Source organism: Balearica regulorum, chromosome 3 (assembly GCF_011004875.1).
Source record: "Balearica regulorum gibbericeps isolate bBalReg1 chromosome 3, bBalReg1.pri, whole genome shotgun sequence".
NCBI classification, from domain to species: domain Eukaryota; kingdom Metazoa; phylum Chordata; class Aves; order Gruiformes; family Gruidae; genus Balearica; species Balearica regulorum.
Window position 1 is genome coordinate 97744613 of NC_046186.1, and position 20213 is coordinate 97764825.

The 20213-nt window shown below is 38.3% G+C and overlaps 1 protein-coding gene across 10 annotated transcripts in view; it reads right to left on the reverse strand.

Moving 5' to 3' along the window:
• The window catches only part of PPM1B (protein phosphatase, Mg2+/Mn2+ dependent 1B), a 63688-nt gene that overhangs the window by 26639 nt on the left and 16836 nt on the right, over positions 1 to 20213 (reverse strand). For 4 of the 10 annotated variants that reach the window (XM_075749096.1, XM_075749095.1, XM_075749092.1 and 1 more), the window contains one exon: positions 9412 to 9556. The exons of 2 other annotated variants lie outside the window; for them this stretch is intronic. The gene's annotated coding sequence lies outside the window, so the exon portion shown is untranslated. Of the gene's footprint in view, positions 1 to 9411; positions 9557 to 18511; positions 18659 to 20213 lie in introns of all 10 variants that reach the window. 4 more of the 10 variants (XM_075749094.1, XM_075749089.1, XM_075749098.1 and 1 more) reach the window with 2 other exon arrangements.

The following is a 20213-nucleotide window of genomic DNA, read 5'->3' on the forward strand; positions in this document are numbered from 1 at the left end:
AGTTTGTTGTCAATTTTATTTTATTCCATATAAACATAAAAAGAGTCCTCAAACTGGATTTTATAAAGCAAAATCAGAAGTATCAGTGTCACAGATAATGGCACATCTAAACAAAAAAAAGTTGCAGAATGACATCAAACCTGCATCTAATGTTCTCAAAATACTTCCTGTACCTTTAACAACTTGAAAAGTCATTAAGCCCTTTCAAACACAAACTATCCATCCTAAACTTCTCCCACTTTCCCTATTAGTTCAATTTTATGATATTATCTAAAGAATCTTACACACAAGAAACCACAAGTATTATTTTTATTCTTTATCTCTGTAGACACCATCCACTGGCCTCTCATTATATTACCTGGGATAGCAGGGGTGACGATAAAATGACTACACAACCTTATGTTACGTATTGTGAGCTTCACACTGCACATAATTTGCAAATGAAAGTAGTAAGTTACATTCTGCTCACAATTATTTGCATCATTATTTTCCCTCTTTATCTGAAAAGAGTATGAGGTATTCATTACTTAGTAAGATACACAGCCAAAATGCTTTTCACAACCCTTTCTCTTGAAAGATCTGATTTAGCTTTGAAAAAAAAAACCCAAAAGAATCAAATGTCAAATGGTATCATAAAAGCAAAGCAAGGCAGTGCTACACACCACCACAAACAAGTGCTCTTAGTCCTCTCAGCAACTGATGTTCTCAGTTAAGAGCTGAACAGGTTCCACACAGTTTAATAGTTCAACTAACATCAGTAAAGGAGATTCATGAAAGGATTTTAATAGCTGATTACCACCCATTCACACGTTACACACAATATAAAGCTATTATAAAAACACACAAACACATTCTTAGCAGTTAAGTGTAATACAGGACTGAAACGCTGCCAAAAAATGACAGAAGTCCTCCAACACTACAGACCTTGTATGAGATACCTTTAATTATGTCATTATGTTCTTCAAAATTGAAAGTGTGGAAGAAACCATATGACTGATTAAGGAAAAAAACCCCATCTATTTGCAAAAGCCTGTGAGCTCAGTATTGAGTGCTGTGTTTTTATATATATATAAAAATATATATATATTAAATTTTTTTATATATATATAAATGAAAAATACTGTTTAAAAAACACCAAAAGCACATGTTCCACATCTTAGCTTTACCTATTTCATAAGTAGTTCACTTCTTACTGCACAGGAGTCAGAAACTGAAGAGAAAGATGATACTATACAAGATTATATTCTTGATATTCTAAATATCCTGTTTAATATTACAAATCTTTAATAAAGGATGCAGAGATTGACTTGCAATCAGTAAGAAAACAGTAAGTTTAGGAATCAATTTATGGCTGGTCCTATGAAAGACACCAAACACATAGAAGAAATCTATCACTCTGTATACGTATATGTATTATGTACTCTATATAAGGCAGCAACTGGTTTGAAGACAAGCTGAAAAAGTCAAGCCATTTCAGTGACCATGGAAGAAAGAAACGATTTCACTGACTCTTTGAAACTCAGGTTTTCAATTAAAATTATCTGTGACATGAGGCACAAAGACAACTTAAAATGAATGAAAATCTGTTCTGTTAAAAACTTCATTTTTAACAGGAACAACTATTAAAGATGCTAGGAAGTTACAGAAAATAAGCAAATGACATGGCATACAGGTACGTACAGTATATTCCTATCAGGTGTTATGCACAAATTAATTTGAACTTCTACATTACAGTACCAACACACAACTATCTCCAGCAGTAAACTTAGCTGTGTATCTATGTACAAATTAGTTAAGGAAATCTGAGATAGTTTAATGAAATTTGTGGTATAATGCCAGACTTTGCTTTTCTAGCAAGCAGCTTCAAAAAAAAAAAAAAACCCAACAAAAAAAAACCTCCCCAAAAAACCAACAAACCTCCAAACCACCAAAAACCCCCAAACAAAATGCAACACAAAACACTAGTTTTCTCCAAAATGAAAGGTTACAAAAAAGAAAACAGTTCCACTGGAAAAACCGTACTCTGGTACTCACATCTAGTTTTGTCCCTCTTAACATCTCAGGCTAGATCAGTAAACAGACTTGAGCACGTAAAAATGGGACTTGGCCAAATTGACTTGTAAAAATCCTACAGAAGGCAAAGTCTATGACAGGTGTAACCTGGTGTTTCCATCTCTTATTTTAAGCACACTAGGCTAGATACAAGTCAATCTTGACCCAAGCACCTATGTAACAGTTAGGTCAGAATTCACAAATTATAGAATCATAGAATCAATTCATGTTGGAAGAGACCTCTAGAGTTTATCCAGTCCAAGCCCCTATTCAAAGTTCAATCAATATGATATCCAACACCAAAGATGGCTCAGGCTGTTCAGATCCTTGGCAAGTTTTGAACATCTTCAAGGATGGAGAATCTATAACCTCTGAGCAACGAGTTCATGTCTCACCACATTCATAAGGAAAACAGAACTCCCATCACTGCATCTTGTGTCGTTTGCCTCTTACGCCTTCCATTACACATCTCTGGGAAGAGTATAGCTCTACCTTCTCTATACCCTTCCATTACATACTTGGAAGACAGTAATTAAATCCATCCTTTGGCCTGAGAAAATTTAATTTCCTTCTGGTGAAAATATTTACCCCACATAAGATTATGAGCTGAAGTTTTCAAAATCTGAAAGACTGTCTACTGTAATTCCCAAAACTTCCTTGGAAATGGAGAAGGCCTTAGTTCTCATCCATGCTCCACAGATTATTCTCTAAACCAGCATATATTCTTCAGATCAAGAACAGAAACCTTGGATTCCCTTCTTCCAGTAGTCTTCCCATCTCTAGGAAGAACAAAATAACATTTAAAAAAAAATCAATTACCTGGTAAGTGCCAATAGTCACCAAGGCTCAAAGGTTTTTGGAAGGCCTTTAAAGGAATAAAATAGGGCCTTTTTCCCTCTCTGGCAATGGAAAAAACTAAACCTGAGCAATAAACTGCTAAAGTGGCAGCTCTAGCTACCGTTCTACTGTACACTCTTCATCTCTAGTTTTAAAGCTATAGCTAAGCCATTTCCAAGAGTTCAGGGCTGTAAGTCTCTAACAAAAGCTGACATCCCTTTCCCAGAGCAAAAACCTAACCCAAAGCCTACTTCTCTGAAGTCCTAACATATATTCTTCTCTGATATTTCCTACTCGATACAAATCCTACACAAGGTCCTTATCTCATATACAGGGAATATAAGCAATAATTCAGGCTCAGGAAACCAGAGACATCTACCCTTTTGAGGTATGGAAGTATGAAGACAAAAGCCATGACCTCTAACATGCAAGAAAAATTTGTGATAAGTATCCTTTTCCTCACAGCTACACAGTGAAGACTTTCTTTGGTATTAGATCAGCTAGATATAGTAAAGGGTCTAAAAATTGGGTCTGTGCGTAAGTTGAATTTCTCTGTTTAAAAGAAAAATAACCACACTCACTGATTTTCTCCCAAGATCTTCTTATAAAATGGCAAATGGTTCTTGCTCAGTTACAGATATCCATGATTTTCTACTACATCATGAAAGGGAAACAGGCAGCTATTTTAAATGAAAAGCATGCTCCCTTACATATAGATGTATATTTAACAGGCAGAAATATTTACTTGCTGGCTGTCATGAAGGTGGCCAAAATGTAATTGGATTATAAAGGTCTAAAAGCCATAATCAATGTTTTTGTAGATACTATAAAATAATTTTCAGATTACATATCAGTTTCAACGAGAACATCAGAACTAGACTAATACCTTGATGGCCAACAGTCCCAAAGGCAATAACATATCTTTTCATATAATGAGAATGGTCCAACATGAATCTTTTGGGCTTAGGTCATAAAAGCGTACTGTAAATTGTCTCTTGCTCAGAAGGGTTCACTCAACAGGCCAGTCATTTTTAATAAGTCAGTGCTGTGGAAAAGAAACAGAGCCAGAGTTTCCTGTTACAAAGCACATGTGCTCCTGCTATAAAAAAAGAATGACGTTTCAAGACAGAAAATGCTACACTGGATATTAAAGATGTAAACTGACAAAAAATAATGAAAATATCTGTGACAATTTCAAAGCTTATTGAAAGTGCAGGAAGAAATAACTTTTCTGGATTAAGTAAAAAATTTTAACTTAGCCGTGGTAGAAAGCTCCTCCGTCTTCATCTTGCACTCTAATACACACACTGTACACATCACATGTATCTAGACACACTGTAGATAGTTTTGATGTTCATAAAGATTCCCTGTACCCTTCAATTTATACAAGAAAGAGTGACAAAATATTATAAGTAATCTTTTACTAATCTTGTGTTTACTTATAATACACTGTCATGATACTATCACCATAGTTACATTATACTATCTATTTATACTATATGTATACTAAATACAAGTTCATTCGATGAGTGAAACTAGGTTTAAAGATCTTTATTTTTGATCCCAGAAAACTTGGGATCACTTCTGACTTACTGACCTTAAAAATGCTGGCACTACATAAGTTTACATTAGGCAAATAGTTACTGAATTTTTGAGCAAGAGCTCTACTTGAAGCTTGGCTGTGACAGCTACTCTAACTATGTAGCCACAAGTACTAGTAGAGTCAAATAGCAATTATCAGAATTGAAGAATGAGATGTGAATTTTTTACTTTCACTTAAAAATGAGCTACATAAAAGGACAGTGATTAACATTCATGTCCACTCCTATGGGTTTACTTGTTTTGAGGTTTTTTTTGTTTGTTTTTAAATAATCTGTGGCCATGGGAGTCACCATCAGGAAGGATCTCAGCTGACTAGAAATACTGACACAAAGAAATTAACTATCAATATAAACCTTTAATATAGAGCCTACTAGCAAAAACTTCTCCTGCCAGGATGACACAAAAGAAGCCCAATAAGCTTTTACCCAGGAATTTAAAAAATTTTGCAAGTTATCCCCATCACCAAGGAGAACACATGTCTAGGACCTACAGCTGTAACTTTGAAATTAATTTCTGCATCCCTATTGCTACAACAGTTGAGTGAAAAGAAACAATAACAAAACCAAAACACACAACATCCCCCCACCAGACTACTTTTAAATCAGCAAGTTAAAAAGGAGATGAAGATTCAAGAATGTGCTTCAGCTACATTAAACTGGTCTGGAGGTACAAAATAATCACAGGCGTATTTTAACACTGTGGATTCACATCTCTTTTCAACAACAGTAGCAATACCTAAAAATATTATTACTTCTGCTCTGCCTCAGTTACTCACCACTCCATTGTGCTAGCAATTGCTTTTCTTTCAGAACTGCTGTACAAGATGTGTTTTGCCCTTATTCTTTGAACTGTTTCACTGAAGAGGTGCAAAGTAAGCTTTAGTATTTTGAAACTTCATGGCTTTGATTGTATTGGGTTCAGAAGCCAGCAGCTCAGACAGCCGCTCCAAGAGGGTAGTAACCTTCAACAAGGAAGGCAGTGAGAGAGAACAGAGAGGAGCACCAAGAGCTAGGTTAAGAGCTATAAACTTTTTAGCTATGTTGTTAACACCAGAAAAACATACATGGTCATGGTCTTTTCAGAGATTCATTTCATATTCTGCTTTCTTGCACCTTATTAAAACATGGATGAAGCTAGGTAACTGCAGATCTTCAAGCTCAGCTTATATGGCAACTGTCTCTCATGGATGACTTGCACACTTCTATGCTGTGGCTTCTTATTTTTCTGGAATGCAGTTTGGTAGGTGCAAAGTTAGAGATCATACCTCAGATACTCAAGATTAACTTCAAAGAAAACTTGAAAGTGGACTCTGAATCTAGCTTTGCAATCACAGCATATGGTACAAAGCCATCAGTGCCCAGACTGATGCATTTTTAGTCACCAAGACTATCACGCAGATTCACCCTTACATAAGTTGCAGAAGTCGACTTCACAGAGTTTTTGTGGCTAAATGAAAGTTTAAAAAAATAAAAATGCAATGCTCTTCCTTGTTAGCTACACATAACTCTGTGCCTGCCAGTGTGACTTCTGGCAGCAAGTAGCCATTAGTTCACTTTAGCACCACAGCTAGGGTCTTACTGAAGAAGAGGAATACAGTGTCATTCTCAGTAAGAAACACGCTACTGTAGTCAATTGCTTTACAAGTGTCACTCATCTTAGTTTTCCAGGTAACAACTTCAGGTTTTCTTTACCAAGATTTCCTCCAAACACTATAATGTCTTGGAAATTCAATCTCCTTCATTATCTGTGAACAGTTTATCTGAGTTACAGACTGACCATACAAAAAGTGGTATGTAAGACACGTAAGTACCCAGGCTGGATCACCAAGTACAACAACATTAGGTCCACACAGTGCAAAGCAAACAGACTATTGCTTCTAGCACCTCGAGGGGAACAGAATAAAGGTGAAAGTCAGTAAGAGCCAAGATAGATCTGCGTAAACCAGTATTTGTGCTTTTGTACCATTTTCTTGAAGTAGGAGTTTGGTGCACCTGAGTGAAATGGGCCTACTCAGTTAAATCAGGTATTACCTGTTCAGGCTTATTAACGCTGAAGTCACTTTGTGTCCTTAACTCAAACTGTGCAACTAAGTGTAGCTTTATTATACCATCCAGAAGACTTAGACTGTACTCTTATCTCTACTGACCATACTGTGACAAGATTTATATCCCATGATATTAACTGAAATTCCTTTTGTTTGCCTGCATCCGCTCACATTTCCTGTAGCCAATAAGCATGTTCTCACTTCTTTACTGAGCTATTCAAAACAGATGCATGTGTGGCACTTGGATACTACAAAGCATTGCCCTAGTATAAAAGTGATCCTTCCCTAATATAGTTATTTCTATGCAGAATCATTTTTTTGGTTCTTTAAGTTCAGTAAGAGACCAACTATTTTGAGTTAAATTTAGTTTGCTCCTTTTTAACCATGAATCTAACCAGCACCAGCCAGGTCTTTATTAAAGAAATAGCATGTAAAATTTTGAAGAAAGAACCTGTGTTTAGCCATTCCACTATTGGTATTAAAATTGAAGAATTTATTTCACTCATTAGCATGAAGCAGTGTGTCACTAAAATGAGTTTTCCCTCATTCTAAATTTAGGCATTTAACACAAATTTTCTTACTTTTTTTCCCAATGTTTGTTTACTAAGTTTCAGATGCATTTTTGTGAGAATAGGGCAGCAATGAATCACCAATTAATATTGTCAATAAATTGTTCCTAAACAGGTCTCAAAGACCAGATTAAGTGTTCTGCAGTAGGTCTGCAGAACCACAGTAAAACACTAAACCATTTATTTACATAATTGAGGGGTGCCTTGTTGATTCACACACAAATCTGAGGAAGTCAGACAGAAGGGCTGGGCTAGATGAGTGCTAGAGGTCCATTCCAACATAAGTTAGTCCATGACTTGCACAGTTTACAAGTTGTGCCTTTTTCAACCTGTTACATCACTGCAAATTAAGCACAAACATTCAATCAAGACAACAGTAACAAAACACCACCTCAAACCAAACACATTTGAGCCCTTCTTTAATTGTAGCCACAGAACAATCAATGCCACCTCCTCAGCACAAACCTGTCACTGACCTACACATCATCCAGCTTCAAAATAAGACATATTAGGTTGCTTGATATCAACAGTTCAGACTCTTGTCCTGCCACTATTGACAAATGCAGCTTAAGGCAAGCAACTCTTCTTGTCAACGATACCAAAATGTGAGGTCAAGACTGAAAGGCTTTGACTTGATCATAATTCTGCAGATTTAGCACATGCAATAAAGCTATTTCACAGCTAGCCTTCAAAATACACACTCTCTGTTTAAAACCAGGAATAAATTCTTCAGAAACATACAAACCAAAACATGCAATCTCTATAACACGTACTTGTAGTGGTGTATGGGGGTTTTTTTATTAATATAGTTTTGTAGCTTTGAATGGTTTGGGTTGGAAGGGACCTTCAAGATCATCTAGTTCCAACCCCCCTGCCATGGACAGGGACACCTGGTTTGACCTGGTTGCCCAAAGCCCCATCCAACCTGGCCTTGAACACTTCCAGGGAGGGGCATCCACAACCTCTCTGGGCAACCTGTTCAGCGCCTCACCACCATCACAGTGGAGAATTTTCCTAATATCTAATCTAAATCTACCCTCCTTCAACTTAAGGCCATTACGCCTTGTCCTATCACTCCATGCCCTTGTAAACAGTCCCTCTCCAGCTTTCTTGTGGGGCCCCTTCAGGTACTGGAAGGCTGCTCTGAAGTCTCCTCCAAGCCTTCTCTTCTCCAGGCTGAACAACCCCAACTCTCTCAGCCTGTCTTCACAGGAGAGGTGCTCCAGCCCTCTGATCATCTTCATGGCCCTCCTCTGGACTCGCTCCAACAGCTCCATGTCTTTCTTGTCCTGGAGACCCCAGAGCTGGGTGCAGTACTCCAGGTGGGGTCTCACAAAAGCAGAGTAGAGGGGGAGAATCACCTCTCTTGACGTGCTGGTCACACCTCTTTTGATGCGAGACAGGATATGGTTGGCTTTCTGGGCTGCAAGCGCACATTGCCGGCTCATATTTAGCTTCTTGTCCGCCAACACCTCAAGTCCTTCTCCTCAGGGCTGCTCTCAATCCATTCTCCACCCAGCCTGTATTCATGCTTGGGATTGCCCCGACCTATGCGCAGGACCTTGCACTTAGCCTTGAATTTATCATTTTTTAAAAAGAAGTCTGAGTAAAAGAACATCAATTTTTAGTTCCTTACACACAGGTTGAGGAGATAGTGATTGAGTAGTGGGACAACAGTTATCTTCATCACTGTCTGATAAAGTTATGATAGAAAGTCAGCAGCCAAAACATTTTCACTGACTTGGAAGACATCAATGTTTCCCCTTTAAAAGGTCATTCAAGACTTGAAGCTACAGTGGACTTGTTACAAGAATTTAGAGGTTTTCTGTAACTGATTAAAAAAGGTAGCTTAAGCAGTACTGCTGCTATTAGCGCATTTAAGTACAAACCTTGAGGGGAAAAAAGCCACACATGTAGATGGTAAGCTGATCTCGGCACATGGTGGCAAAATGTTTTATTACTTTTACTGACTGACACTATACAGTCTTTTGTTTGAGACAATACCTTCCTCAAAATCTGGGTCAGCACACATTTAGGTGTTGAAAAATTGTATTTTTTCCATTTATTAACTGTGCTTTGTACTATAGCAGAAAAAGGTATACTTTAAGTTATATTTTCTCCCTGCGAAAAATAAGATTAAGTAAAATTCAAATGCATTTAAAGAAGAAAAAATACATCTTTTTATCCTACCTGTTCTGAAATGTCTCTTAAATTCTTGGTCAATTACAAATTGCAAATTACAACACAGTGAAAGTAAAAGCAGTAACAAATTCTCATAAATTTCCAAGTGGCAGAATCTGTTCTTACCTGTAATTGCAACCTTGCCAAGGTTCTAGTTCAGTGCTGAAAGAATTAGTTTACATTCCTGCTGCCAAGAAGCACATAACAGAATGACTTGCAAAACCTTGAGATAACAGTACAGGACACAACATCTGCTTTATTTTGGTAGTTCCTAGAAAGAAACAAAGAAAGTAGTTAGCTACTCCAGATGGTTTACAACAGATTTGTACGTGAACTTTTTCATAAATATAAGGGTTTTTTCGAATAGAAGTGCTTGAACTAAAGCTACACCTAGATGTCAAAAAAACCTTTCAGTACACTCTTTAAAGATTCATACTAAGAAAGAATCAGATTCCTCCTCCCCGCCCATTTCCTTCACAGCACAGACTAGCACTTAACTCCTCTAGCCTACTACCTGGCATTCAAGTCTCTAAATTCAGTAACAGAAGGAATAGCTTTTGCATGCCTGCTAACATAACTGTGCTATTTGCTTAATTTTATTCACCTGCTCAAATGACAGACTACACTCATTGAGTGTTCGACAAGACTTAAACCCACCACATACAGCAGGTATAATTTGTAAGGTCTTTATTCTGCTTGCTTAGATGTAAAAACGCACAAGAGTTTAAAACAAAGACAATGAACTTCAGTTGCAAAACTATTTCAGCTCCTCTGAAATAAGAATCATAATGATTCTTTAAAAGTAGTTTCTATAAAATTAACCATAAATTCAGCTTAAAATGTGGAAGTAGCAGATACACATCTGAATTGTTAGTTATCTACTAAAGCATCTAGGTCTCTGCCCATTGTTTTGAACAGGATGCAAGTGCCCAAATTCCTTCATGGATCAGAGACTACATGTTTAATCTTAAAAACCACTGCATCTTACAAAAGTTACCATGACAGTACACTGGTAGAAGGAACAGGAAGAATTCTGGATAACAGCCAGCTTTGTCTAGGGCATGAGGGAAATACAAGTCTTATTGTAACACTGATGATTTAAAACTGATTACAGCACTCTGATGAGCTGAATGATAAAGAGGACACACTGCATGCAGACCTTGACTTTAAGCCCACTGATTGAAGAACGGAACTATAACGACATTTCATTATGGCTTGCCTCTTCCAAACGCTAACTAGGGTTCTTCAACTATCCAAAAGTGTCGTAAGAAATTGCTCAAGAGACGGAATACTTTGCTACCACTGAAGAAGTTTTAGTCCTGTAACATTTATACTGCTTCAAGTCCTGTATTTTCCCCAATATTCTCTCTTAGGCACCACAACAGGATGAATGGTTCAAGGAATCCAGCTAAGCCAGAAAAAGTCTATTTTCTGCCACCTGAGCTCTCTGAACAGGCTTAGGAAATTTCAGGATCAGACAAGTGCCAGTGTGAGAAATGCAGAACCAGCAGCTGCTGCCGATTCAGATTTGCTCAGAGTATTGTGAAACTACACCTTAAGCAGCATCCACTAAATCATTAACGAACACTGAAGAAGTATTTTGAAAGAACTAACCAGCAAGTATCCTAAATCACTGCATTGGACTACATGGTAAAAATCCTCCCAAAAGTTAAAAACTTCATCAGTAAAAAATAAGTTGTTTGTATAACCAAGAACTTCAGGGGAAAAACCCTAAACTAAAACAATACACAAGCAGCCCAGATTCACAAAATTGCACTAAATAGCTCAATTCCCTCTTCTTAAATACACCAGTGACTAGGACATGAACACAGAATACGTGACCAGAACACAACTCCCTTCAAGCACTATCTCCCATCTTCAGAAGACCCCTTAACTAGAAGGGTACAGAGTGCTTGCAGTACGAAGTGCTCAAGAGCCTCAGTTCCTCTGATGCTACTCCAGTAGCCTTTAGAAGTGGCTGACTCACAAAAGCAGAGCGGAAGACAAGCATTATGCTTCCCAGAACCAAGAGGTTTGACCCCTCCTAAATTCTTCTATTTTACAACGGATGTGAAGGCATTCCTTAGACAAGAGTGACTTTTAGCCTGGAGACAGGTTGCTTACAGTAAGGCAGATTGAAAGATGCTAAGAGCATCTTATCCCAGAATATGCTCCTATTCACTCAAATTCTATCTACAATAATTCTTAGAAGTAAGAAATACAGGTAGTCAGCATCTCAAAACACAAAAATATCTTAAGTTATATATTCCACCACTAAACACTGCACCAAGAGGGGACATTACTCCTACTTATTTCTGCACAGTAGTTATTCTTCTCCAAATAAGCTGCACAATTTTTTTACCATAGGTAAAGACACTTAGATTCATGATACAGCTTTGGGATAACAAGATGTTATATCCAGTCCTCAATAATTTGTGTGTAGAAAATGCTCACATACACAAATTAAATGGTTTTATCCAGATTGCTGATCATAAATTGTATCACAAGATTGAAGCTGAATGCTTCCTGTTAAAGACTTAACAAAATTACAAGACGTATTAAGCATTTTATGTGGGCTCCTTAAATCTTTGGGGTACGTAAACAATGTGTGAGTAAGATAATTCAGTAAACTTTTATCATTTTTTCTACTAAGACACCAGTACCCTACAGTAGAATAGTTTTTAACTGAGCACAACTTAAATATTCCTTGGCTAATAAAGAATTTGAATTTCACCATGCTTACAGGAACTTCTTCAGAAGAGAAAGACTATAAAGCCAATCTCATCATTAAGTAAATCACTGCTAAAGAACTAAACCTAATATTCAATAGTAAGCACATGATATTATTCAGTCTAGAGAAATTTGAAGAACCCTACCATGTTATTTTACAGAAGGGCAGGCATCAAATGCTGGTCTTCCTGATGATTAAATACATACTTAATAACCCTAGTGGCAAAGCACTAATGATCCTCAAGCTGAATCCTAATGTTTAAAACAAACAAAGACCACTACAACATCCAGTGCTTTGCAAGTTTCCAGACTATGGTCAGAAAAGCACCAGAATAGCACTGGGTTTATCCTGCTCCACAACCAGCTACGACTCTGACCTTTTACAGACAAGTAAATCATTGCCGCTTTAAAACAAGTAAACAAACAAACCAACCCACTCCCTGAACATCAACAGAAAGAGCTATAATCTAATGTGTCATAATTGACCTTATGACATCACTGCCACTATCATCCCCCAGAATTGTAAACTGGTTCACTGTATTGGGTTTGTGCAGCAAGGTTTTGGTAGCGGGGGGGCTACAGGGGTGGCTTCTGTGAGAAGCTGCTAGAAGCTTCCCCTGTGTCTGATAGAGCCAATGCCAGCCGGCTCCAAGACGGACCCGCCGCTGGCCAAGGCCAAGCCAATCAGCGCCTCTGTGATAACATATTTAAGAAGGAAAAAAAACAGTTAGAGAGAGCTTTTGCAGCCAGAGAGGAGTGAGATGATGTCAGAAACTCTGCAGACACCAAGGTCAGTGCAGAAGGAGGGGCAGGAGGTGCTCCAAGCACTGGAGAAGAGATTCCCCTGCAGCCTCAGAAGACCATGGTGAAGCAGGCTGTCCCCCTGCAGCCCATGGAGGAAGGGTGAGGGGGTGTAGATATTCCACCTGCAGCCCGTGGAGGACCCCACACCAGAGCAGGTGGAGGCACCTGAATAAGGCTGCAACCCCGTGGGAAACCCATGCTCCTGGCAGGACCTGTGGAGAGAGGAGCCCATGCAGGAGCAGGTTTGCTGACAGCATTTGTGACCCCATGGGAGACCCACACTGGAGCAGTCTGTTCCTGAGGGTCTGCACCCCATGGGAGGAACCCACACTGGAGGAGTTTGTGAAGGACTGTAGCCCATGGGAAGGACTCATGCTGGAGAAGTTTGTGAAGGACTGTCTCCCATGGGAGGGACCCCACGCTGGAGCAGGGGAATGATGAGAGGAGTCCTCCTCCTGAGGAGGAAGGAGGGGCAGAAACAACAACCGACCGTAACCCCCATTCCCCATCCCCCTGTGCTGCTGAGGGGAGAGTAGGTAGAAACCGGGAGTGAAGTTAAGCCTGGGAAGAGGGGAGGGGTAGGTGTTTTAAGATTTGCTTTTATTTCTCATTGCTCTACTCTGGTTTGCTAGAGAAAAATTCATCTAATTTATTATCAAATTTCAGTCTGTTTTGCCCATGACGATAATTGGTGAGTGATCTCTCCCTGTCCTTATCTCGATCTACAAGCCTTTCATTACACCTTTTTAGTTAAGGAAGGGGACTGATACAGCAGCTCTGGTGGGCACCTGGCCTCCAGCCAGGGTCAACCCACCACATTCACACAGAAGATAGATAGTAAAAGATTTTGCTGAAGTAAAAGATACTAGGAGGGAGAAGGAAAAGACCAATAGTGTAAGCTTACCACAGGTTAACTAGTTTACTGCAGGCTCCCAATTGCATGTTCCCAACACACAGTAAAAGTAAGATAACATCCCTCTCCTAAGAGAGGCATTCATTTTTTCCAGGAATAGAAGAGCACATACCAAGGGAGTGCACTAGTTGTGCTGCAAGTTCATGCAGCAGTTCCTCCTTCATCTACATATATGATAAAGTCCGAACTGAAGCAGGAGTTAATTTCTGTGCAATAACTTGAGACAACGTACATCTTTCACCCTAAAGAGAAAGTTGATCATCCTTTGTAATAAAAGGATAATGAATTCTCTCTGCATTTGCTAAAGGTCTCTTGGTTCTATTCAAGGACATGGTGAATCAACCAAAACTGGGCAAAGCCTTGATTTGTGGTTTTATGGGTGTGGGGTTTTTTGTTGTTGTTTCCCTCTCCTCCACCTTCAAATGTGAAAGATGCATTAAAATGTTCATTATTACAACAGTTAAAGAAAAGAGAATGGACAAAAGTTTGAAACTAAAAACCCTATGAAGCAATTTAATTGCTTTATCTTTTCTGAAGCAGTTGAATTAATATTATGGTTTTGTTAAAGAGTGCAGCGGTATTTTACCACTGCATTTTAGAAGTAACATCCAGGGTTTCTTAAAAAGCTCAGTGTCTTGAAATAAATTTACTTGGGGTTCTGGTGAAAATTTCCTTCAGCAGTTTGAAGTTTGCAGTTCAAACTTTTATTGACAGTCATTTGAACTATTCAAGGCTGAATTTCCAACAGGAACACACTATTACACTAGTATTTTACACTAGTCTGAAAGCTTGGTAATAGTATGGGCTTAGCATTCTAATTAGGTCCATACTTTTAAATATCACCTCACAAATGGTGGACTTCAACTACAGCATCAGAAAGCTGCCTTTGGTACATCCAGAAAGCAGTTACGAAAGTTATTCTGAACTTTCTTCCTGCAGACCTATATTTACTAGGTATTTGTAAGGCATCTCTAATTCCTGAATTCTCTGTAATTCTCTTTTAGGTAAGTTTTAGATCAGTAAATTCACATTATGGCTATGTCGATGCCTTGGCAGCAGTGGTACCTTACCCAATATTTGCTCTCAGCAGCTTGTTCCTGTTTCCATGCTAGTGTCTGTTGCTCAGCCACATAGATAACTGTGCTAGTACAAGTGAATACCTGAAGCAGAGACTGCTCATCGGCTAGATGAGCAACTCAAACTCTGTTGAATTATACAAGCAGAAGATGAAGGAATACCAAAAGCCAGCCTTACTAGAATCCAGAATGCATGTATGCAATCTACAATTGCCTACTGGGAGTTTGCTGGCAAGCACTTACTACTCTGTCCTCCTGTAACAGATCAGAGTTATGCTTAGCATAACTCAAGCACAGAAATGCAGAATCATCTTTGAATCAGTTATGCTGGACAGCTTTTCAAACATCCAGTTTCAGGAATGCTGAAGAAAGAGGCCACCTAACATGCTTCAGTAAAACTACCTAAGTACAAAACTTTTTCATTTTCAGTTAGCTGAACTAAGGAGAAGATAGTATCTTCAAGAGTTAAAGTGTATTGCATTTACATGATAGTATTTCTTTGCAAATAAATCTCAAAACTACAAAAAACGATTGTAAGCAGAGGATTTCTACTTTGAATATGTTTATTGGGGCTGCTAGGACTTTCTAGAGAAGAGCTTGCAAAAGTCTAACTAGTTTTTATCATATCTTACGGCTATAGTGTAAGTAAAGATACACATTATGCCTTCCACAGCAATCCAGGAGTTGCAGATTGAGGAAGATATGATCATATTCTGCATGGTTTTGGGGGGGGAGGGGCAGGGCCATTTGGTTGGTTTTGTTTTCTTCTTAATGCAAAGGGCAGAGTCTGCAAACATCCATCTTCCTGATGGGGATTCAAAGTTTCAGCTCAGACACACCAGAGTGATTTGCATGGGCAACATAAGATCATGTTTACGATTACTGAAGTGCCTCTTGTTTGAGCACATTCCTATGGCATATCCCCACGAGGTACATTTATTACCATCTCACTATCTAGGATACCTAGGTAGCAATAGCTAATGAGTCAGTTTGAAACCATCTGTCCATTTGTTGCCTCTGAACATCTGGCCTTCAAATCAATGTTTAAAAAAAGTCACTCCAGGTGGATTACTTAGATTTTGTAAATATCCATCTGCTTAAAACAAGCAGAAATCACAGGCTGAGCACTAGTTAAGTGTTCTGAGAAAGAATCCACCACACCTGTCATCTGATAACATTACAGGGCACATCTACTCCGAAGTCCTCTGGGCCAAAACGGCATGTCCCTAAACCACACCTCGCTTCACACAGATGTGAACTGTGTCATCCACTCTAGCTACTATAGCAGTTTTAAAGAGCATCCAGACTTTGTCATTCCTTTTCCCAGGAGAAGAGCAAGGTGTTAGCAAACTATGGTATTATTCAAATTCAGAAGTAATCTTGCAAATAAAAACTTTCTCTGTTGATTATGCAGTAGAAAGGGCTTAGCCCTTTCTTGCCAAGCCTGTCAAGAAAACCCCCGCAGCAGGGGGGTTGGAACTAGATGATCTTTAAGGTCCCTTCCAACCCAAACCATTCTATGATTCTACGATTTTAAGTGTAAGAACTCTTACAGAAGCATTTGTCAGAAAAACCAGAGAAAGCAACAGATTTCAGATCAGTTAATTCTGCAGCAAGTATGTGCATTTGGATACTAAAGAAACTCCGTTGTTACAGACTTCAAAATATTGTAGGATAAAGAGGTAAGAAACTTGGCATAATTATCTACTTTTATTGTTAAGACAGCAAAGGCGACTGAGCTCCAAAACGTTAAGATGCTCTAGCTGTAGGACAGAGTCAGGAAGATTGACAGTTTTCAAAGAACTGATATCATTGTGAGTTTCTTGCAGGAAATGCTCACAAAGGGGAAGAACAAATTCTGTGCAGAAGTCACCTGTTATGGTGACTGACATGTAAAAATTCTGTAACATCTTGACTAATTCATCTCTGAACAATCTTCAGTGATTTTTAAGCCAGCTAACAGCTAGAGATCCCAAAAAGTTAATTTTTATCTGGGTGGAGAATCTCTCCCTAGCATCTAGTGGCTAGCAATGCATTTAGAACAAGTCAGCTTTTGAATGAAGTCCAGCTACCACCATTGAAGCCAATAAGTAATTTTTTTATCTTCAATACCACATCCTATATTTTTGCTGCTCCTTACAGAAAAAAAGCTTAAACTCTGTTTCTACAACATGGCTTCCTGTACAGATCCTGTATTTAGAGCAAATATCCCACACAGGATTCTCAAAGGCACAATAGCATCCCATTTTTTCTATCAAGGGAATGAAGCCATTACAATACATGCATACCAACTAGTCACATTTTCCCCTCTTACATGCCGAATACACACAACCCTAAGTGGGACCACAAGTATATTCAAAATGTAGAAGGAATTTAAACTCCACAAAGTGGAGTGTAAAGTGAGCCATATTACAATATTTCAGTTAGCACCAGGTACAGAAAATACAGTAAGAACTCCCTAATGTTGATATGTTTGACAGTGACAGAAATCAAGTTGTATCAAATTTCTAAGGGACAGCAAGAGTAGTTTTTAATTTCTTTATATATTATATTGATAAATAGGTGAAGGACTTCCCCTCTCTCCAAGAACACAAGTAAGGTTCTTATTCTGCTCTCATCTTCTAAGGGTAAGTCTTCAGATATAAAAATGAACTAAGCCTGAACCATCACAGTAGATTAAAATAAAAAAATAAAACAACTTGGACACTGCTGATGTTCCTGTGCAGACAGTTACAGGAGTGCCACACTACTTAACCACTTGGATCTATTTGTGGCTTTTTTAGCCACGTTACCACTTGCTAGGTTTATCCACGAAACGAGTTTGTTTAAATGCAAAAAAGGTCATTCAACACCATAATAAAATCACCAGCACATTCAAATCAGTAGCATAAGAAGACCAGTACTACAAGCTGCCAAATATTAACACTTACTATGCTATAGGCATTTTAATGTTTACTGCAAAGAACACAACTTGGAAAGAGATAATTCAAGCATCTGTTATGTCAACTAACAGCCTACATACACACACAATCTTCCAAAAGAACTAATTTAAATAAGACAGAAACTGAAGTCTCTAAATAGGAATTGTTAAAATACATAGTTATTTTTATATCTCAATTACAGTTTTAGAACATTTTTTTCCTTAGTCTCCTCCACATTAAGAATCTTTTCTACCTATTAGCAAAGTTACTTCAGTAACAGTACTGTATTAGTATGAAGAGAAGCAGCATTTAGAAATGTAAAGACATCTTAAAAATATTAAGAGGGTCTATTAGCTTAGAAGGTCACTCCCTTATTGCTAACACAGATTTATCACCTTCCTAAATCAACCCAGTTGAACTGATTTGGTTCATTTCAGATAAGGAATATCTCAAAGCATTTTAAGGCATTTATAAACAAATGCTTAAGAAAAGCAGCTGATCCTACATGATATGTAATGATATATTTTTACACTGCAACAGGACCAATATACCTGTAATCAGATGATACGTACTATTCAATCCACAGTATGTTACAGAAAGTTAGGTTTCAGATCACAGATGGCTTGTCAGACTACTTCAGAGAACACGATACTCCCCCCTACACTTTTTTAGCATGCTCTACTTTTCCATCAGGCTAGAGAAACTTTCTAAGGAAAAGTCTGAAGTCTAATTAAAAAAATTACTATCTCTAGGAACTGGAGAGTGAAGCAAATTTCCATTACCTTTTTTTCTGGCAGCAGTCTCCAGTATCGTTGCCTGGACACATGGAATCTTTTTCAGGTGTCTGCATTGAGGCTATCTGAACTGCTTCACTTGTCATCTAAACAGAGGAGTACTTGGCAAGAAGTAGCCATTTGGCAACTTGCAAGCTTAAATACTCAAAGTTTTATCCAATTAGTACTGTAACTTCAGTTTCACAATAAATCACTTTGACTAACTTTTAATCAATACAGTTTAAGCTCTCTTGATTTGCAATATATATATTTGAAACTTCAGCATTGAAATATCTACTGAGTAAAAACTGTTTTAATTTTGCCACTATGCAAGTATCACGATACATGTTGAACTATACCTGCAAAAATTCAAAGGGCAATTTTATCAATAAAAATGTTAAAACTAACATGCAAGATGACCATGCCAGCTTTCAAGAAATCAATATTAGAGAGGGTGCTTAAGGGCATTACAGGCAGTCAATGCAGTAATGATAGGTCTACATAGATTTGACAGCAAAAAGGATTCCAGGAAGCAAGCATGTTAATAATTCAGCATTCATTTTAGGCTATTCATCAGGTCAGACATCAGCTGCAGGCAAATTTGGATAACACAGATTAAGACACCATCTCCAGCTCCACCAAAGGTCACTGCTCCTATACACTGTCGCCTGCAAGACATGCCCTTACTAGACTGAATGGCGATGGGAACATCTTATCACAAAGACATATTAAAAAAAAATTCTACATTAATTGTAGCAAGAGGGCAGACACTCTGTCATTTCATTTATAGAGGCAACATGTCAAGATACTTTAAAACAATTTTTATCTTCCAAAGCTCACATCAAAGTCTTAACATTTTACTACATGTAAAGCTTAACCAGCATGTATTCTATACTAGGTTTAACAAACTGTCTGGATGAAACTAGGTATCCATAAAAAAATAACATCAAGACACACAAAGGAATACTCTTAAGTATTCAGGCTTTTGCAGAACAACCCAAAAAAAGCTGATGAATTTATCAGTTAAAAAGAAAAGTAGACATTCAGCTTGGGGATTACACAGATAATTCAGTAAAACCTACTATATAAAAACCAGAACCACACAGTCACAACAGATTAGAAGTAGGTATGTGAATAGAAGACTGCTGATCTGAGCCTTCAAATAGGTGCTGAATTCAGTACAACGAGTGCCAATTTCAGTAGCTTTCTAACTCCCCAAATCTGACGAGCTAGCATTAGGCAACCAGCTGCCTACATTAAGTGCTACTTGTACTTTCCAGTCCCCAAAACATCTCCTACATCCTTCTGAGTGACTCCATGTGAATGTCTCCACCATCTGTTCTATGGCTGGATACCATGGGCTTGTATTCCCCTTCTTACACAAACTACCGTCTCTGCAAGGGATAGCTATGTGCCTCTCCATTCTTCCCAATCACTTCTTCAGTTCCTCCCTTTGACTGCCATGAACATGATGCTAGTCCAGTCAACATTCTCCCCAAGGCTGGTCCTGCTGGAGGGAATTCCACTTCGTCTGCTACAGGTTTTAATCCCCTAGTCCTTGTTATATCTTCCACTCTTCTCTGGGAGTGGTGTGGGAATGACACAATAAACATTATTAAACATCCCGTTCAATGGTGCATGGAAGCTGAAGACAACGGTTTCACTCTACTGAACGATGTTAATGGCTCCCACCACTTGATCAGTGCTCTGA